Source organism: Prenolepis imparis, unplaced genomic scaffold (genome assembly GCF_030444845.1).
Source record: "Prenolepis imparis isolate NDT839.2.m4 unplaced genomic scaffold, iyPreImpa1.0 SCAF_11, whole genome shotgun sequence".
Classification (NCBI taxonomy): Eukaryota; Metazoa; Arthropoda; class Insecta; order Hymenoptera; family Formicidae; genus Prenolepis; species Prenolepis imparis.
Genome location: NW_028141169.1, coordinates 15029807 through 15048934, shown reverse-complemented (window position 1 = coordinate 15048934; position 19128 = coordinate 15029807). Strand labels below are relative to the sequence as shown.

Below are 19128 nucleotides of genomic sequence, written 5' to 3'. Positions count from 1 at the left end.
TTATAATAACATATATATAAATAAAAATATTAAAATAAATTCTAATAACACACACTGAAAAAAAAGATTATTTAATTCAACTAATATTTAGTTTAATACGTTCAAATAAATCATTTATTTGAAAGTAAATAATATTAATTTGATATGACAAATATTTATTTGATATAAGAAAATCCTTTTCAAAACAAATAAATATTTATTTGTTTCAAATAAATGATTTATTTGAACGTATTCAACTAAATATTAGTTGAATTAAATAATCTTTTTTTTCAGTGCACCAATTTACAGCAAAAAACCAGACAAGATATATTTCTTAACATTTTTGAATACTGTAAACAAAACCGCAAGCTAATATTCACCAGTACATCAGGTTTCCAAAATAATTTCAGGTTTAATATACAAGAATGGCTTTTTTGCAACATTAAAGGTTTTTTTTGTAAAAAAGATAAACGTTATCTGAAAATTCTGATCAGGACATGTGTATTGTTCATCGAGTTCCAAAATAACTCGGCATTTTTTATTTTTTAAAATAATAGATCTTTTAACCAGTTAGAAAACGATTTTTCCCTAGCGAAAATGAAGTATAATCTTCGAATTATAAATAATTAAAAAGAACTTTTCGTTATTATACTTTGTGAAATTTAAGATTAATAAAACTACATTCTTCAGTTAATTTTCGATAGAGTTTACTTTGCTAAAATTTTAATTTAACAAGATTACAAAGATATATTAATGACAAAAATTGGAAACTAAATTTTCTTGACATTTTCCAAGAAAAACATCTCCAAATTAGCTAAAGAACTATTAATTTAATATTTTTATAAAATTAAACTTACACTTAATGTTATCATTCTCGAACTTGAAGTCGGAACCTCCTCCGTCGGCGTCGAAATTTCCTCCGTCGGCGTCGGAACCTCCGTTGACGCCGGGATCTTCATGGGTACCGAGATCTCCGTCAGCGTCGGGACCACCGTCGGCACCGGTACCTTTGTCGGCGCCGGGATCTCCATCGGCGTCGAAACCGTCGTCGGCGTCGAAACCGCTGTCGGCGGTAGTTCCGACGTCGACGACAATGCTTGTGATGTCGTCGGCATTGATTCCGCCTGGCTTGTATTCTGAAAAAAGGATTAAAAAATCATGATCATCATTTTTTTAAGTGTTAAAAACTTAAAACGCGGATAATACCACTCGCTAATGAGAGAGAGAGAGAGAGAGAGAGAGAGAGAGAGAGAGAGAGAGAGAGAGGGCGATAAGAGAAAAAAGTAAATAAAAAGTAACAAAAGCGACAAAAACAATTATCAAAGTTTTATGTTTATCTCTCCGACAATCAGTGCAAATAATATGTCAACATTATGCCAACTAAAAAAAATGAGTTTATATAGACACTAATTGTTGGATAACTATATTCGGAAACCTTATCTTATTTTTAGGTGAGCGAATCAAGCTGAATTTATTAAGGAAAATTAATACAAAGTATTCTATATCTCACTCTGTCTTTAATGTGAGTCACGTTAATATAATCAATCAATATATTTTGTACAGTTCTGCTTACCTTTACGTACGCTTAGTCTTTTCTGACAATGCAACCAGCCGGCTCGTTGAACGTCGGTCGAATGAATCGTGTGTCATGTTACGCTGCGCTACGTCACATGCTGATTTTCTCAAGACGCATGCGCGTATTGATTAAAGCGGTAGATCGCGAAAAAGCCGGCGATAAGTCGGTGAGCACAAAACACACTCAATATTTCTCATTTTCAATTTTGTTTAATACAATTTTTTATTATATATATATATATATATATATATATAAAATTATACAAATATAATATATAAAGTAGAATAATAATTATATATATTATAAACTTTTTCGCAATGCATACATATATACATACATAAAATTTAATTTTCCATTATTTTTTCCATTGGTACAGTCCTTATATGCACATTTTTCGAAGAAACGATATGCACGATTCTCATCCGACATTGTTTTTCAATTATTTTTTCTTATATTAAAGTTTAAACACGATTTAAAAAACCTTTTCTCACAAACCAAATGCGATACACTTCGTGTATATGAATATACGTATCTTTCACTGATTAAATCGCGTATTAAATCCTTTACGGACAATAACACAGCGAAAACAATGAATTACATATACTTATATATTTCGTGAAAGGATGAAAAAACACGTTTCGCGTACCGCAACTAAACGTATACTGATCCGAGATATCAGTTCTCCCCTTCCATTTCTCTAACAAAAGCTATACGTAAAAGCTGACAAAAGAAAAGCACCAATGACGTTTTCGTGTATATAATGTTTAAAATATCTCATATTTATGAAATATATAATAATATTAACATATATATATATATATAATATATACATTTAAAATATAATATATACATTTACATAATATAATATATATAAAATAATATATACATTTAAAGAAAAATACTAAAAAAAAATGTATACATAAATTGGCCTCGTACTCTAGTCTTCAGGGTCTTCATAGAACGAACATTATTCTATTAAACTATTACGATATCGCAACGTTAACGCTATCAGCACTTTTATGTAAATATATTCGCATAAAATCTTATTATTATAAATTTCTATTTCTAAATTAAAAGTGTCTATTTAAAATTTGTTGTCGGATAGGATAACAAAGAAAAATTATCTCTTTACAGGTGTATGGTACTTTAGAGAAGGAAATTTATTTATTGTGCAAAAAAAACATTAAAGATTACAAAAATATACAAATAAATCTATTATTTAATCTTACAAGGATTGTTTTATTTATTAATAAAGAGTCTACAAAATCTTTACAATCTACAAGTTTTACTGTAAAATTAATTGTTTGTTAAAATTTAAAAATAAATATTTCTCTCGCGAGAATAAAATATATTTTTTAAGTGCGCGCATATATATAAATTAAATAAATAATTTAATTATTTTAATAAGAATATTTAAATAATAATACACGCATTGCTGTCCATATATGTACTATGATTGAAAAAAGATCACGCACAGTTAATAAAATATATATTAATAAATCTGTTTTTGTACTTTATATATCCACAATTATGGATCTAGGATCTAGCATGGACATGAACCAATCGGTCGTTTTACCGTGGCATCGAAAGTGGATCTGGCTACGTAGTTCCGCTGGCTCTAAAATGGATCCAGTTAGCGCCACTGTACCAGCTAGGAAAACCGTCCCACGAAAAACGGCGGCGTGGCCCCTCTCATTCTTCTCTCTGGCCTGGGTCTCCTGTCGACCCTTAAGGGATGAAACTTGCAGGGTCGAAGGGGTTTAACGCATGGACGTATGAATATATCTGGACGGAGCTTTATGGCGCGGGGGGTGAAGATTTTTGAGGAGGAGGGGGCCGCCATATTGTCTGGCGACATTAGTGCTGCTCCATAGGTATAGAACAGTGTCATTGAATTATTTTATTGTGCGAAATTAATTTATTACACGAAAATATTAAAAAATGCCGCTTTGTGTTGCAATCGGCTGTTACAACAAAAGTTATCGCAAAGCTAATGATAAAAATCTAGTCTTTCTTTCCCCGAATCCAATAACACAATTCTTTTCATCAACCAACTGAGATGCAGTGATATATTTTTGTTATTTATATGAAGAACCGTAAAGGTGCCTTTTCATGCTGACGCTCGACACTCATTTTTAGCGTCAAAAGACGTCACGTGACCAAAAATAAAGATACCAATTCGTCAATTTTGGTCACGTGACGTCTTTTGACGCTAAAAATGAGCATCGAGCGTCAGCATGAAAAGGCACCTTAATTCTCATGCCTCAGATTTTTTTAAACGAATTAAGAACACTTTTAGCTATAAAGTGGTCTCGTGGTATTACATATATATGATCAATATTGTTATAATAAAGTTGATTTTAATGTTTATGAATGTAATTCATATATATAGATATATATATATACATATATATATATGTATATAAAACTTTTAACGCACACAATCAATCAAAGAATACACACATATATGTGCAGATATGAGCCTAGTGTAGACACACGCGTATAACTCTTTCTATATAAATGTGATAAAACTCGAGTATAGCATATAAAAAAAGGTAAAAAAAGGCGCCTAGTATGGGCACGCCAGTAGTGAAAAATTACCCATTGCAAACCCATGTAGAATCGTATGAAAAATTACTCATTGCAAACCCATGTAGAATTGTACCATTGCAAACCCATGTAGAATCGTATGAAAAATTACTCATTGCAAACCCATGTAGAATCGTATGAAAAATTATCCATTGCAAACCCATGTAGAATCGTACTACAAAAGTAATGATATCAAAAAAATTGTGCGCCAAGTGAAAGTAGAAACTTGTATCAGTGGAAAATTTAAGTTGCAAACCCATGTAGTAAAAAATTACCTATTGCAAACCCATGTAGAATCGTACTACAAAAGTAATGATATCAAAAAAATTGCGCGCCAAGTGAAAGTAGAAACTTGTACCAGTGGAAAATTTAAATTGCAAACCCATGTAGAATAGTACCTATGTAGAATAGTATAATTATAGAGACCTCTCTTCACGCTGGAAGTTGCAAACCCATGTAGAATCGTATAATTATAGACCTCTCTTCACGCTGAAAATTGCAAATCCATGTAGAATCGTATAATTATAGACCTCTCTTCACGCTGAAAAATTTAATTTAAAAAACTAGGCACTACTAAATTTCAAAATTAACTTTAGCATATTGTTTAATTTAGTAGTGCCTAGTTTTTTAAATTAAATTTTTTATTTTTTTTTATTTGTATTAATTTATATAATTTTTGCATAAATTTTTAATTTTTAATGCTTGTATTAATTTTTAATTCTGTTTTTTTGTGTTTTGTCTTATTTTTTTCTTATTACGATTCTATATGTGTTTGCAACTTTCAGCGTGAAGAGAGGTCTATAATTATACGATTCTACATGGATTTGCAATTTTCAGCGTGAAGAGAGGTCTATAATTATACGATTCTACATGGGTTTGCAACTTCCAGCGTGAAGAGAGGTCTCTATAATTATACTATTCTACATAGGTACTATTCTACATGGGTTTGCAATTTAAATTTTCCACTGGTACAAGTTTCTACTTTCACTTGGCGCGCAATTTTTTTGATATCATTACTTTTGTAGTACGATTCTACATGGGTTTGCAATAGGTAATTTTTTACTACATGGGTTTGCAACTTAAATTTTCCACTGATACAAGTTTCTACTTTCACTTGGCGCACAATTTTTTTGATATCATTACTTTTGTAGTACGATTCTACATGGGTTTGCAATGGATAATTTTTCATACAATTCTACATGGGTTTGCAATGAGTAATTTTTCATACGATTCTACATGGGTTTGCAATGGTACAATTCTACATGGGTTTGCAATGAGTAATTTTTCATACGATTCTACATGGGTTTGCAATGGGTAATTTTTCACTACTGGCGTGCCCATACTAGGCGCCTTTTTTTACCTTTTTTTAAAGGTAGGTTTTTATAGGGATATCATTCATTTTTGTATGATAAACATCTTTAAATAAATAAGCAAAAAACCTGCCACCACCCCCGTCATATTTCAAAATACGACGGTCCTCTGCTTACGATAGATAAAAACAACTATTTTGTACAACCATATTTAATTAAAATATTTTTATAGGTTTTTATTTATCAGTTGCAACTTTTTCATATCATTATTTTTATAGATTAATATGTCATTAAAAATATATTTATTATTCACAATCTATACCTCTAAGTCCATTGATGACTAATCGTTGCTGCTTATCTAGTTCATTATTAAATATATAAATAAAACAAAAAGTGTGTTATATTATTCCATTTTTAGTAGTAATAGCAAATTATTGACAATTTATGCATGTAAAAAATATTTTTTTGCACTTTACGAATAATGCAGAATAAAAGCGTTGTCATGAAATTGCTAATACATTACGATACATTCTTTTATATAGGACTGATCGAAATGCAATATTAAATGATTAAATATTAATCATAAATTTTATATTATAAAAATCTATTTAGTGAGAATTTTTCAACTACTTTATTTTATATCGAATTTATATTATTTATTTGCTATTTTTTGTAAAAATATTATATAAACATCTTTAGCACCTCTAGGCCTCTTTTTAACTTGCGCATCATCAATTTCGATCCAAATATTAGATAGTCCTTCTCTACATATGCTTATATAATGATCTTCATCGGTGCACGAACCATCATAAAGAATAGCATTCATCGTCTTGTACAATTGTCCCGCTATTAATACTTTAATTGTTGGAACAGCACATAAGTTAAATTTGTGTTCTGCTTTTATTAATTTACCATCTTGTGATAAAAATTGTATTAAACGAATAACAATTATTTCTCTTGTTAATGTTACTTCATTTTTAAATATTTTATCAGTTCCAGTACAACATTCACATGATTCGTTGTGTAAGTGAAACCAATGTGAAAATGTAGCATTTAATAAATCATTAAGATTATAACTTTTTTCCTTTAAATTATCAAGGGAAATTGAAATAGCAATATTATTTTCAACAATAGTTTTTATATTGCCACATGTTTTGCATCGCTTGGTAGAAGTTACCTGATGTTGTATCAAATTTCTTAAGTAATCATATTTTTCGCAAAGTGCCGTAAGAAAATCATACGCATTTCGTTTTACGATGCTCGAAAAATATTCTCCTAAACATTGCCGTATTGCATAGGTATTTAGATTACGCATTCCATTTTCATATCGATGCATTAATATACGTGAAACATCTGTTTTGTCGCAATTAATCAATTGTTGCCTAATAACATTTAAATGTAATAAACATTGCAATACTGTATTTGCATAACATGAAACCTTGTCTGTATTCTGAAAACCATGTATAACCCAAGCAGTGTTTTGAATTCTTCGATTTGAAGCAATATCTTGAATTTTTTTATCTGAACTTGATTTTTGAACAGAAGCAACTACTTTTGGTAACGCCCATCGAACATCTTTCACTTTATGACAGCGTTCTTTTGACACAGCAATCATTTCTGCTTTTGGATTGTGTATCCGTTTTAAACGATTATATTCAATAATAGCTTCATTGTTAGCAACTACTGCTGAAGGATCAAAGTTAATTAAATGCAATCCTTCTAGAGATGTTATTCGCGACAAGGCAACATAAACTTGACCACAACTAAATACAGAATTGCCAATATCCGTAACAACACTTTGCAAACTTAATCCTTGGCTTTTATGAATAGTGATGCCATAACTTAAAGATAATGGAAATTGTTTTCGTATAACATACGCTCTATCCAATACCTGAAATTTAACCTTTACTCTTTCAATTTCATATTCTAAACCTGATGGTAAAAGAAGTTTAATCTTTTCTACGTCGTCAGTAGACGTTTCTCGTACAATTGAAATTACTTTAGCAATTGTACCGTTTACAAGACCCAAACTAGCATCGATGTTACGCCGAATCATAACTTTTGCTCCAATTTTAATTGTAATTTGTTTTGAAACCCCAGCTGTTCGAGAATTATCATCATCGTTATTTGACAATACTTTTAATACTTTCTTTTTTACATATGGTATACATTCAATCGTATCTTGAGCAATTAATAATATTTCTTTGGAAACAATGCGTCTTAACATTGCATCATTAAGGACATTACACATATTACAAGTTGGCAATAAACAAACAATGTCCGATGGTAAACTGTTAATAAAATCACATAATTCATTTAATCTAGATTCGAAATAATCAGCTTTGAAAGATATTTTTCTACTCTCTAGAATTTTACAATCAGATTTTGTCACTAAACCTATACGAATTCGCGACAATAACTCACGGTAAGAATCATCTCCTTGCTGGCGCATATTGATTGTCAATTCATCATACTCAAATAATGTAATCCATAAATTAACAGCATTTAAAGAACCAAGACATTTAGCAATTTTTTTATCTGATAAATATATAAAGATAGAATCTTCGCGTACAGGAGGTAATTGAAGCAAGTCTCCGAATAAAAGAATATGCTTTCCACCAAACCAACCATCATCGCAATCACTAGTGTCAAAAATCTCAGACAATCGAAGGTGTATATATATTAAAATCAAATTAGATATCATTGACACTTCATCAATTACAAAAAGAATAACATCTTTAAGATCTGCTCGTAAAACTTTCAATACATGATCAGATAATTGTTTATACTTAGGAGTTTGACCATGTTCAACGGGTAATTGAAGCAATCTATGAACTGTCAAACCATCTATATTAAATGCTGCTATACCAGTAGGTGCTGCTACAGCAGTATCTTTGTTGAGATTTTGTTTTATCCAGCATTTAATAGTCTTGATTAAGAAACTTTTTCCAGTACCACCTTCTCCGCTAACATATAATCGTAATATTGATTTATCGGACTCTACAACATTGATAACTTTATCAAATACTCGTTTTTGATCCGTATTTAATTTTACTATCATTTCAGATACATCAATTTCTCGAATCGCTCTATCACCAAGATCTTTAAAATCTTGCATTGCTTCACCAGCCTCTATATTTTGAATACCTATCGCATTTTCAGGATCATCCTGAGACTGCTCTTTTTGTAAATCGTCATCTAAACATTGCTGATGCATTGACTAACTGTTTTGCAGTCTCAAATGCTTTTTGCAATTCTTCTAATCTTTCATGATATTGCAATGCTTTTACAAGATGCAGTTTTACTTTGTGAAACGATTCGGCATAAGTATCGCATTCATTTATAAGATCCTCTAATTTTCGCCATGGTTTAAACATAAGCAATAACGCAAAGAAATAATTTTCCGGCTGTGTATTAACATTATATCTATAATGATTAATAAGATATCCGCGCTGTCGCCGTTTAAGATAACAACCATTACGTATTTTATAATATTCAATATACTTATTTTTCGGTTTGATCTTCGAGATATTGTACCACTGTGCAAATTCATAAAGAGACGTATTTTCTAGTTCGTTTGGTCTATGTGGATAATGATCATCTATCAAAGATTGATAAAATATATTTGTAGATTCAGCATCAAGAGCTTCAATTTCTCTGCGACTTTTTAATTTTCTATATCGTATTTGATTAACATCTAACCATCTGATGGTTGTATTTCGATCAGTTCCATACAAAGGAATACCTAACAATGTATCAGCAGCTTCGAGAGCTCCACATTCTCTATTATTCGTAAATCGCAAAGCAATATTCTAAAGATGACTCGCTAATGATTTGTTTTTGTTATCCTTACTATCAAGAATAGTCTCAGACAATTCACTTTTCCTCGCTTTATTCATATATTTAGTAACATACCAGGTAAGCAGCGATGATTTTTCACCAATAAATTGTATATTCATATTACCTTCCCATGCAGTAAGAAGAACAGGATTATAGTCATTTATATTAACTTCATTATCCATTCGAGGAAGATCATAAAGTCTACTTTTATGTTTCAATTGTTTTCTACCGGCTATCGAAGTTGCCACATCTCTCATATTCAAAGTTTTAGTAACGGGACGAGGAAATCCAAAACGACATCGACGAATAACTTTACGTGCTACTTTTTTAGAGCGAAGACAATAATCATTATGTATATGTCGCTGATGCGTATCAACACGACTGTATAATAATGGCGAAATATTTTTATCCGGCATTTTGCAGCTTATATGTTGTAAAATAAATTTAGAGACTTCTTCCATAGTAGATTCACCGAAAATCGATGCATTTTTAATCCAAATTAATAAGTGAAAATGTTGTATACCTCTACCTTGATATTCTCGTCGCCAGAAATAGTGCGTTACTTCTCCAATTGGATGATCTTTGGACTTGATAAAGTCAAGCATTGCCCGAAACTTATTATCGAGAAACCTGGATGTTGATACAGGATCTCTAGCAATGAGTACGCTAATGCTAAAGGAAGCGTCATGCCATCCATTTACTTCACGAATATATTCACCTAAATCTTCCCATAACCATTCACTTGGACTTAGTGTTAAAAACCATGTCGCAGGTCCATAATGCTGTGTCATACAATTTAAATCACTTCTCGGTCTACGCCAATATTGCTCCGTATTTCGAAGTGTGGCAAATATTGTACTCAAATTAGATTCCAACAATTCTTTCGACATTGCGTCTAAGTATTCTGCAGCTGTATAACGAAGTCGCGGATTAGTTACATTCATTTTATGAAAAATTCCACGATTTAATTGACGCATATTTGCATCGTTCAATAAATAAAATAAGTATTGTTGATTCAATCTATACTGTGGATGTTTAGATGTCAAACAACATTTAATAAATTCATGATCATGAAGTTTAACCTGTCTAATTTCACGTTGTCCATTAATACCAGAAGAATATAAATCTGGAAAACACATTAAATCTAAATGTTGCTCACGATTATTCAAAGGCAAGTCCTGAATTTTTAACATTTGATATAAGGCTGTCGCAGTTTTATTTGCTTTCTTTTCATATAAAGGATAGATAGTATATTGTTCGTAATAGCCATCGTCTTCAGCATTAGTAACTTGAGTTAACATTGCTTTCCGCTGGTCTTCTGTATCATTTTTGATCTCTTCTATCATTTAATAATTTAATAATTAGGATTTAATAATTAGGATCATTTAATAATTTAGTCTCATCATCAGCCACTTCTGCATTATCTTCTGTCTCTTCCATTTGGAATTCAGAATTTTTTAATTTTGGTAAACGTAAATCATTATGATTATTTGGCAATATAATATGAGAGTATAAAGTATTGTTACGCTTTAACCACGTTAAAGCATCAAATACTTTTTTAACATCAACTACCTCTTCCCAAATAATCTTTGATTTTGTCGGGATACCTCTAACTAATATGTATAATTCATGATTAATATTTATTGGATCAGTATTAGAACATAATTTATTCAATGTCTCTTGTAACGGAAGTGGTAAATGAAATGTTCTACCTTTAACTTTTGGTACCATTTGTCTTTGAGGCAACTTTCTATTCATAACACTTCCCATTTTGAGAACAGTTTGAAACGCTTTAGCTCTCTGTATAAGAATTTTTTCGAATGTATTAAGAGATGATATTACTTCAGGCACCTGATTTGTAAAGAGATTATTTAAGACATAGTATGCAGGCATTAAGCCTTTACGAAATTTGCTTGCACAATAATTACATATGTATTGCGCATCAACTTTTTGTTGTACATACGTCATCAAATCTCGCCAAATTAGTGTCTGAAAACTATTGACTTTAGAAACATTTTTTTTACAACAAAATCTCTCGCACGATACGCAAACATGTCGTGGTGTGTCCATAGAGCGTTTAGTCAACGCTTTAAATGCTTTACGATATTTAAAAATAATATCATCATCACTCAAAATTGTATCAGTCCGTTGATGTCTGTACATATCTACTTTCTCCTGTGCAGTAGTCACAATTTCATTCAAAGTGTTCATATCAGCATAATTTAATGCATCATCTAGATTTTCCATCTTTCGATGAAAAGCTGTAAGTTGGTAAATTAAACGCTTCATATATCTTACTTTTGGAAAATGAGGCGATAATAATTGAACTGGAAGAAACATTCCTTTGCAAAGTGTTAAATCAATATAGCAGCTACGCATATGACCCAATTTCTCATTTGAAGTTTTCATAGTACATTTATGAATATTTTGCATCAGTTTTGGTACATTTTTTAAAGTACATGTATTTACGGTTTCGAGAAACTTTTGATAACGATCAATTAAAAGCAGATCGTTAATTTTACAGCTTGCAGTATTACACATCAGAATTGGTTCATTCTTTGAAGTACATGTGTTTACGGTCTTGAGAGATTTTTGAGAATGGTCAATTAAAAGCGGATCGTTAATTTTACAGTTTGAAATATTACACGACCAAGATTTTTTAGCTCGTTCTGTTATTAATGGTAATATGTTTACTACTTTTCCTTCTACATTCATTACCAAAGGTTCCAATGGATTTACATCATACTGATATGTAGACTCAATGAAATAATTTTCAGATGAGGCTCTATGTCTAGATTCGCCACATAGCGCAGTTAATTTGTCTTCAATTGTAGAACAATCTGCGACAAGAGTCAAATACACTTCTGATTTCTTTTTAATCAAACTTAACATTTTGTATATATTGCGAATATAATTTTTTCTAATACACATGCACCAACGTACAATTTTTTCGGCTTTCAATCGTTTATCAATATGACCTTTAATATTGATTTTTTCAATAATATTTTTTATAAATATTTCTGAAGAATTATAAAGTTTTATTGTGTTTTTGGACCTGAATTGTTCATACTTTTTAGTAATTTTTTTGACAATATTACAAGTTTTTATTTCAAATGTAGATTTTGTCTTGATTTTATTTTGTATTTTTGTCTGATAATATCGCTTATTATAAAGCCATTTGCGATTAGGATCCAATCTTTTTTGTCTATCTTGTTCATGCTCAAAGTTTTTCGAATAACGCATACGCTTTTGTGCGCGTTTATTTTCTAAATCTCGTTCATATCGATATCGATCTTTAATGCGTTCATCTTCTAAGTTTCGTTGATATCGATTATGCTTTTTAGCGCGCTCATTTTCTAAGTCGCATTGATATCGTTTACGCTTTTTACCACGTCTATATTCTAAATTTTGTTTATATTGATCGCGCTGTTTAGCGCAATTTTCTTCTAAGTTTAGCCGATATCGATTGCGTCGTTTAGCGCATCTATCTTCTAAGCTCTGTTTATATAGATCGTGCTGTTCAATTTCTAAGCTCTGTTTATATAGATCGTGCTGTTCAATGCAATTATTTTCTAAATCTTGTTCATATATTATATATCATGCTTTTTAATCTGATTATTATCTAAATTTTCTGTATAGCGTGCACGTTTATTTATGCAGTGATTTTCTAAATCATGCTGCTTAGTTTCTTTATAAATATCATTGTTTGTTTTCATGCAATCCTTTGAAGCATTTTCCGTTAATTATAATTGATTATTATTTAATTCTTTTTTAGATTGGTAAATATGACGTTGCTTTTCTAAACGGTTCAAAGTTTGTTGTTCTGTCTCACATCGACGTATAGTACGTATACGGTCTGCTTCAATCTCTCTTGCTTTTATTACTGCTAATGGAAGCACCTTTTGAGGAATATATTGTGGATCTTGTGGAAAATGCTCAATAACATTAGATTCAAAAATCTTAATTAAATGCAAACGCATTAAACTATGATCATATTTTACTTTTTCGGGTTTAATATTAAATAACAATGAAATTGCAAAGGCTATTGCGAAAACCCCGCAATCGCTACCGTTTGGTTGGTATTGTACAGTAGGAAATATGACAGATTTTTTTTCAAAGTTACATGTTGGAAATAATTTTTTCAAGAATTGTTCATGTTGTCTATGCAATTTTTTATTATTTAATGCATCATAAATAAATATTTTTTTTGTATCGTAATAACTACAAACCCAATGTCCATCTGATGGACCTGACGAACTATATAATATTTGTATGTGTATTTTATCAATTGGCATAGCCTGAATAGTATCAGGAAGTTGTAATCGCCACGTTTCGACAGGTCTATAATCTGAACAATTTTTTAAAAGATTGTCAAAATGTTCCATATGTATATCGGTTAACCATTCGCCTCGCATAATTATGTTTTTTTCTCTAGGCATTAGGACTATTTGTTTGTTTCTCTTTACAGACATTTTTTTATATGTATATATATATATATATATAAGGTAAACGCTTTATATAAACAATAGCTTTACATAGACTTTTTACTTTATATAGACTAGTTTTACTTTTATATTTCGTATAACAATTTTTTTTTTATATAAACACAGTATATTCTATATCGGTGCACAGCAGCCGCTTTTGAGAGGCGCACAGCAGCCTTGTATCGGCGCACAGCAGCCGCTTTTGAAAGGCGCACAGCAGCCTTGTATCGGCGCACAGCAGCCGCTTTTGAAAGGCGCACAGCAGCCTTGTATCGGCGCACAGCAGCCGCTTTTGAAAGGCGCACAGCAGCCTTGTATCGGCGCACAGCAGCCGCTTTTGAAAGGCGCACAGCAGCCTTGTATCGGCGCACAGCAGCCGCTTTTGAGAGGCGCACAGCATCCTCTTTACGAAAATTAAAATTGGTTATACTAACCTGTATATCCACGTAGAAAGCCGCTATTGAAATTGTCAATCCTGGAGATCCTGGTCTGCGCAGAAAATTAAAACTTCTTATAAGTGATAGGGCCTTTAGAGCCGAACGCGGATGTTGATGCGTATTCCAACGAAAATTTAATTTTTTTCGCTGGAATTAAATTAATTGTGCATAGGGCACGAATTTTACTGCTTGGTATACTGCCAAGTCTTGTATGGAATAATCTCATACTTGAGATTTTTATTCTATACATCCCCCTCTAACCCCCCTAAACCCCCCTAAAGAATTAAATGCTTTAGGGGGGTTTAGGGGGGTTAGAGAGGGATGTATAGAATAAAAATCTCAAGTATGAGATTATTCCATACAAGACTTGGCAGTATACCAAGCAGTAAAATTCGTGCCCTATGCACAATTAATTTAATTCCAGCGAAAAAAATTAAATTTTCGTTGGAATACGCATCAACATCCGCGTTCGGCTCTAAAGGCCCTATCACTTATATTTGTATTTATTACGGAAGAGCCTTAATAGTAATTCTTATTAAAACTTCTTGTTTCACATTAACATTATTTAAAGTGAGTGGAGCTTTACAATTTACATAATTTTAAACAACTAATTATTCAATAAATATAAATTTCTCATCAAAAATTTGAAATAATTGCTTTTTGGGGGACCATTAGAACTCTCAACAGAACTGCTGGCGTTCAATCTCTGAAATTTATAAAATTTCGAATTGCGACTAGCCAGAAGATTTTTATATCGCATCGTAGCGTTTTGAATGCTATATAATAATTCAAATAGTTCAAGCTATTTCCTTAACCAAAGTGTTAAAGTTAACTCGACATAATTAACGTAGCCAAGGAAAGTCACAAAAACATTTATAACAATATTCTGAAACTTTTAACAATATTGTTATGCATCACTGCGCAGATTTTTTGTATCATGTAATTGCTGCGCAATGATACATAACAACATCCTTAAAGGTTACAGAATAGGCCGCTAAATATCTCTCACAATAAATAAATAATATTAAATTATATATCTGAAAGAATCAAATGATATTTTAATATATTTTATACAGTAAATTATAAACAGAAAATTATTTCAGATAAAACTTCTGTTTTGGTTCCATTAACACATATAAAAGCATTGTACTTGCAAAATGTAATAGTCGTGAATCATTCAGTTTATTATGTAGTGGTATACAATTTTCAAATATCTCATTATATATTTAAATAAATAATACATGAATATATATATATATATATATATATATATATATATGTATATTGCGTGTGTATGAAATAATGGACACAGAAAATTCATTAAATATAATAAAATATTTATAAATTAAAATATTCAATATAAGAGAAATTCAAATACATCATTAGGTATTTAAATAAATAATACATACATATATATATATATATATATATACTAGTTTTTTCAATATATATATATATTGAGAAAACTATATTGAAACCAAATCTTAAACCCAATCATAAATATGATATACTTTGCGAATGAATAACAGAATCATACCTGATAAATACATCGGAATAATATAGCAATTATATGTTTTTTTAAATTCTCCTCTTGTTGGTTTTTCCTCTTGTTATATCCTCTTCCTCTTTTTCTACTGTTTCTATATATCGTAGCTGAAAAAAGTAAATATATTTAGTAATTTAACAAATATAATATTATTAATTTGCTTTAAGAATATGAATAATTGCAAGAATATATATATATATTTTTTTTAAGAATAACGTAATTATTAACTTCCTTATTTTATACCAACAATTATGTATTTATAAAAGAAATAATAAAATGGTAGCGTAATAAGAAAGTATTATAGTTATTATTACAACTACTTTCATATGTTACGCTATCATTTTACTATTTCTTTTATAATAATTTTCTTGCTACACTACCATCCTACTATTTCTTTTATAAGGACGTAACAATAAAAAATAAATGTATTTTGGCAATAATTTAAAATATATGTAATGTATCTATATATAATAATGTAAATAAATGCTAAAATGTGTATATACTACTATGTTAAACCAAATCTTAAATCCAATCATAAATATGATACTTTAAGAATGTATAATAGAATCATACCTGATTAATATATCTGAATAATATATAGCAATTATATGTTTATTATTCTCCTCTGTTGTTTTCTTCTCTTTCTTCTCTTTCTATATATCGTAGCTGAAAAAAGTAAATATTTGAGTAATTTAATAAATATATAACATTATTAATTTGCTTTAAGAATATTAATAATTGCAAGAACATTTATATATATATATATATATATATATATACATTTTTAAGAATAATAACGTAATTATTAACTTCCTTATTTTATACCAACAATTATGTATTTATAAAAGAAATAATAAAATGGTAGTGTAATAAGGAAGTAGTTACTATTACAACTACTTTCTTGTTACGCCATCATTTTACTATTTCTTTTATAATAATAATTTTCTTGCTACACTATCATTCTACTCATTTCTTTTATAAGGATGTAACAATAAAAAATAATTGTATTTTGGCAATAATTTAAAATATATGTAATGTATATATCAGGGTTGGCATGTTTTAAACAATTTGTTTAAAACTGTTTGATTAAAACATGTTTAAAACAGTGGACACTGTTTTAAACATTTTTGTTTTAAACAGTTTTAAACTACTGTTTAAAACTGTTTAAAATATTGCAATTAAAACATATGATTATTTGAAAAAGAAACTGTAAAGAAAAACAAAAACAAACAAAAACTAATAGACGTGCAAAACTAATGTTGCAAAAAGGTTTTTGTTTTAATTTTTTTAGTTTTTTATCTATATTTATATGTAACATATAGATATAAAAATATAAATATAAATAATGAAATAAAAATACTAACAAGGGGAGGTCGCGGTTGACTCTTCACCGATTTTGATCTCCTTTGGTATGGTGAATCTACATCGAAAAAAAGTTGCTCCGTGTTCGAGCTTTTCGTCCAATGCGCCTTGTAAAAAAAAATTTTTTTTTCCCGAAGTTTAGAGAAATTGTCAGGTTCGTTACGAGGCCTAAAGAAAGACACACTTTCGATCGGTGCCGCTAGTGCAGCGGCAGAGCACAAGAATAGTAATCTGGGATCCCCAGGTTCAGAACTTTGGGCTGTCATAATTTTTATTTTTTTTATTTTTAATAACGTATTATTTATTATGATAAATAAATATTCGGCATATTTTTATCGTTAGTTATGCATATATCTCTTTATATATTTAAAATTAATAAAATGATCGTAATATAAATAAAATATTTTTAGAAATATTTTTAGAAATATTTTTACTTTTTAAAGATTTATACATTTTTTCAAATTTTCTTTAATCTAATAATGTTAGAATACACACTTTTCATAGCTTTACAAAATTTAATTTATTACTCATTATTATTTTTTGCTTCAATATGTAATAAATATGTCATAAATATATAAGTAAGATATTTTCTAACCGACCTTCTAGAACCCTTATTAGTAGACAGGATCAGACGACCCTCTCCTCTCCCTCCAACGTTCCTTACACTTTCACAACCAGCGGTTTCATCCAGCGGTTCACAGCAGGTAGAAAATCCGAATTTTGTAAAGCTATGAAAAGTGTGTATTCTAACATTATTAGATTAAAGAAAATTTGAAAAAATGTATAAATCTTTAAAAAGTAAAAATATTTCTAAAAATATTTCTCTATAAAAATATTTTATTTATATTACGATCATTTTATTAATTTTAAATATATAAAGAGATATATGCATAACTAACGATAAAAATATGCCGAATATTTATTTATCATAATAAATAATACATATTATTAATAAAAAAAAAAAAAAAAAAAAATTATGACAGCCCAAAGTTCTGAACCTGGGATCCCAGATTACTATTCTTGTGCTCTGCCACTGCACTAGCGGCACCGATCGAAAGTGTGTCTTTCTTTAGGCCTCGTAACGAACCTGACAATTACTCTAAACTTCGGGAAAAAAAAAATTTTTTTTACAAGGCGCATTGGACGAAAAGCTCGAACACGGAGTAACTTTTTTTCGATGTAGATTCACCATACCAAAGGAGATCAAAATCGGTGAAGAGTCAACCGCGACCTCCCCTTGTAAGATAAGTATTATTTTAACAGAATATTTATTTTTGGATATTAAATATATTAAGTAACAATCAATATAATTGAATATATTAAAGACTACTTATAAATTATAAAGCTATCTGCACAAACTATTAAAATCTAAATTATAACACATTGCATTTTACATTTTATCTATTGCAAATAATTAAATAATGTTATTCCTTTAACTAAAAAAATAATAAACATTTAAGTACGAAAAAATGAACGGTAACAATAACATATTGAAATTGGAAATTGCATTGCAGTCATTGCATATAGGGTATTTTTTTAATACCTACTTTTATAAATTTAATTAAAATTAATAACTCAAAATAAAATAAAGAATATATAATTTTATATATTAATAAAGAATTATTACTCAACTAACAATAAGTCAAACGTTACGGTATTAACATTTTCTTTTAACGCAAGCCACCATGTTATCGGTTTAACATTTTTAATGGATTCCTCAGAAAAAAGACGCGAGTGGTCGAACATTACATTACGATTACGGTTACATTACATTACGATTACACAGATCAAAGCTATCAAGTGTTTTTTTTGCTTGTTTAAAACATGTTTTTTTTGTTTAAAACATGTTTTTTTCTTACTTTACTTAAAAACACGTATAAAATAAAAAAAACATGTTTTAAACAAAAAAATCAATGTTTTTTGTTTAAAATGAAAAAAACAAGTTTTTTGCCAACCCTGGTATATATATATAATGTAAATAAATGTGTATATAATAGAGTATTTA

General features: G+C 29.6%; 1 pseudogene; it reads right to left on the bottom strand.

The window, feature by feature from the left end:
* Positions 1-6106: 6106 nt before the first annotated feature.
* LOC145943212 (uncharacterized) lies at positions 6107-11541 on the bottom strand (annotated as a pseudogene).
* Between the last annotated feature and the right edge of the window lie 7587 nt (positions 11542-19128).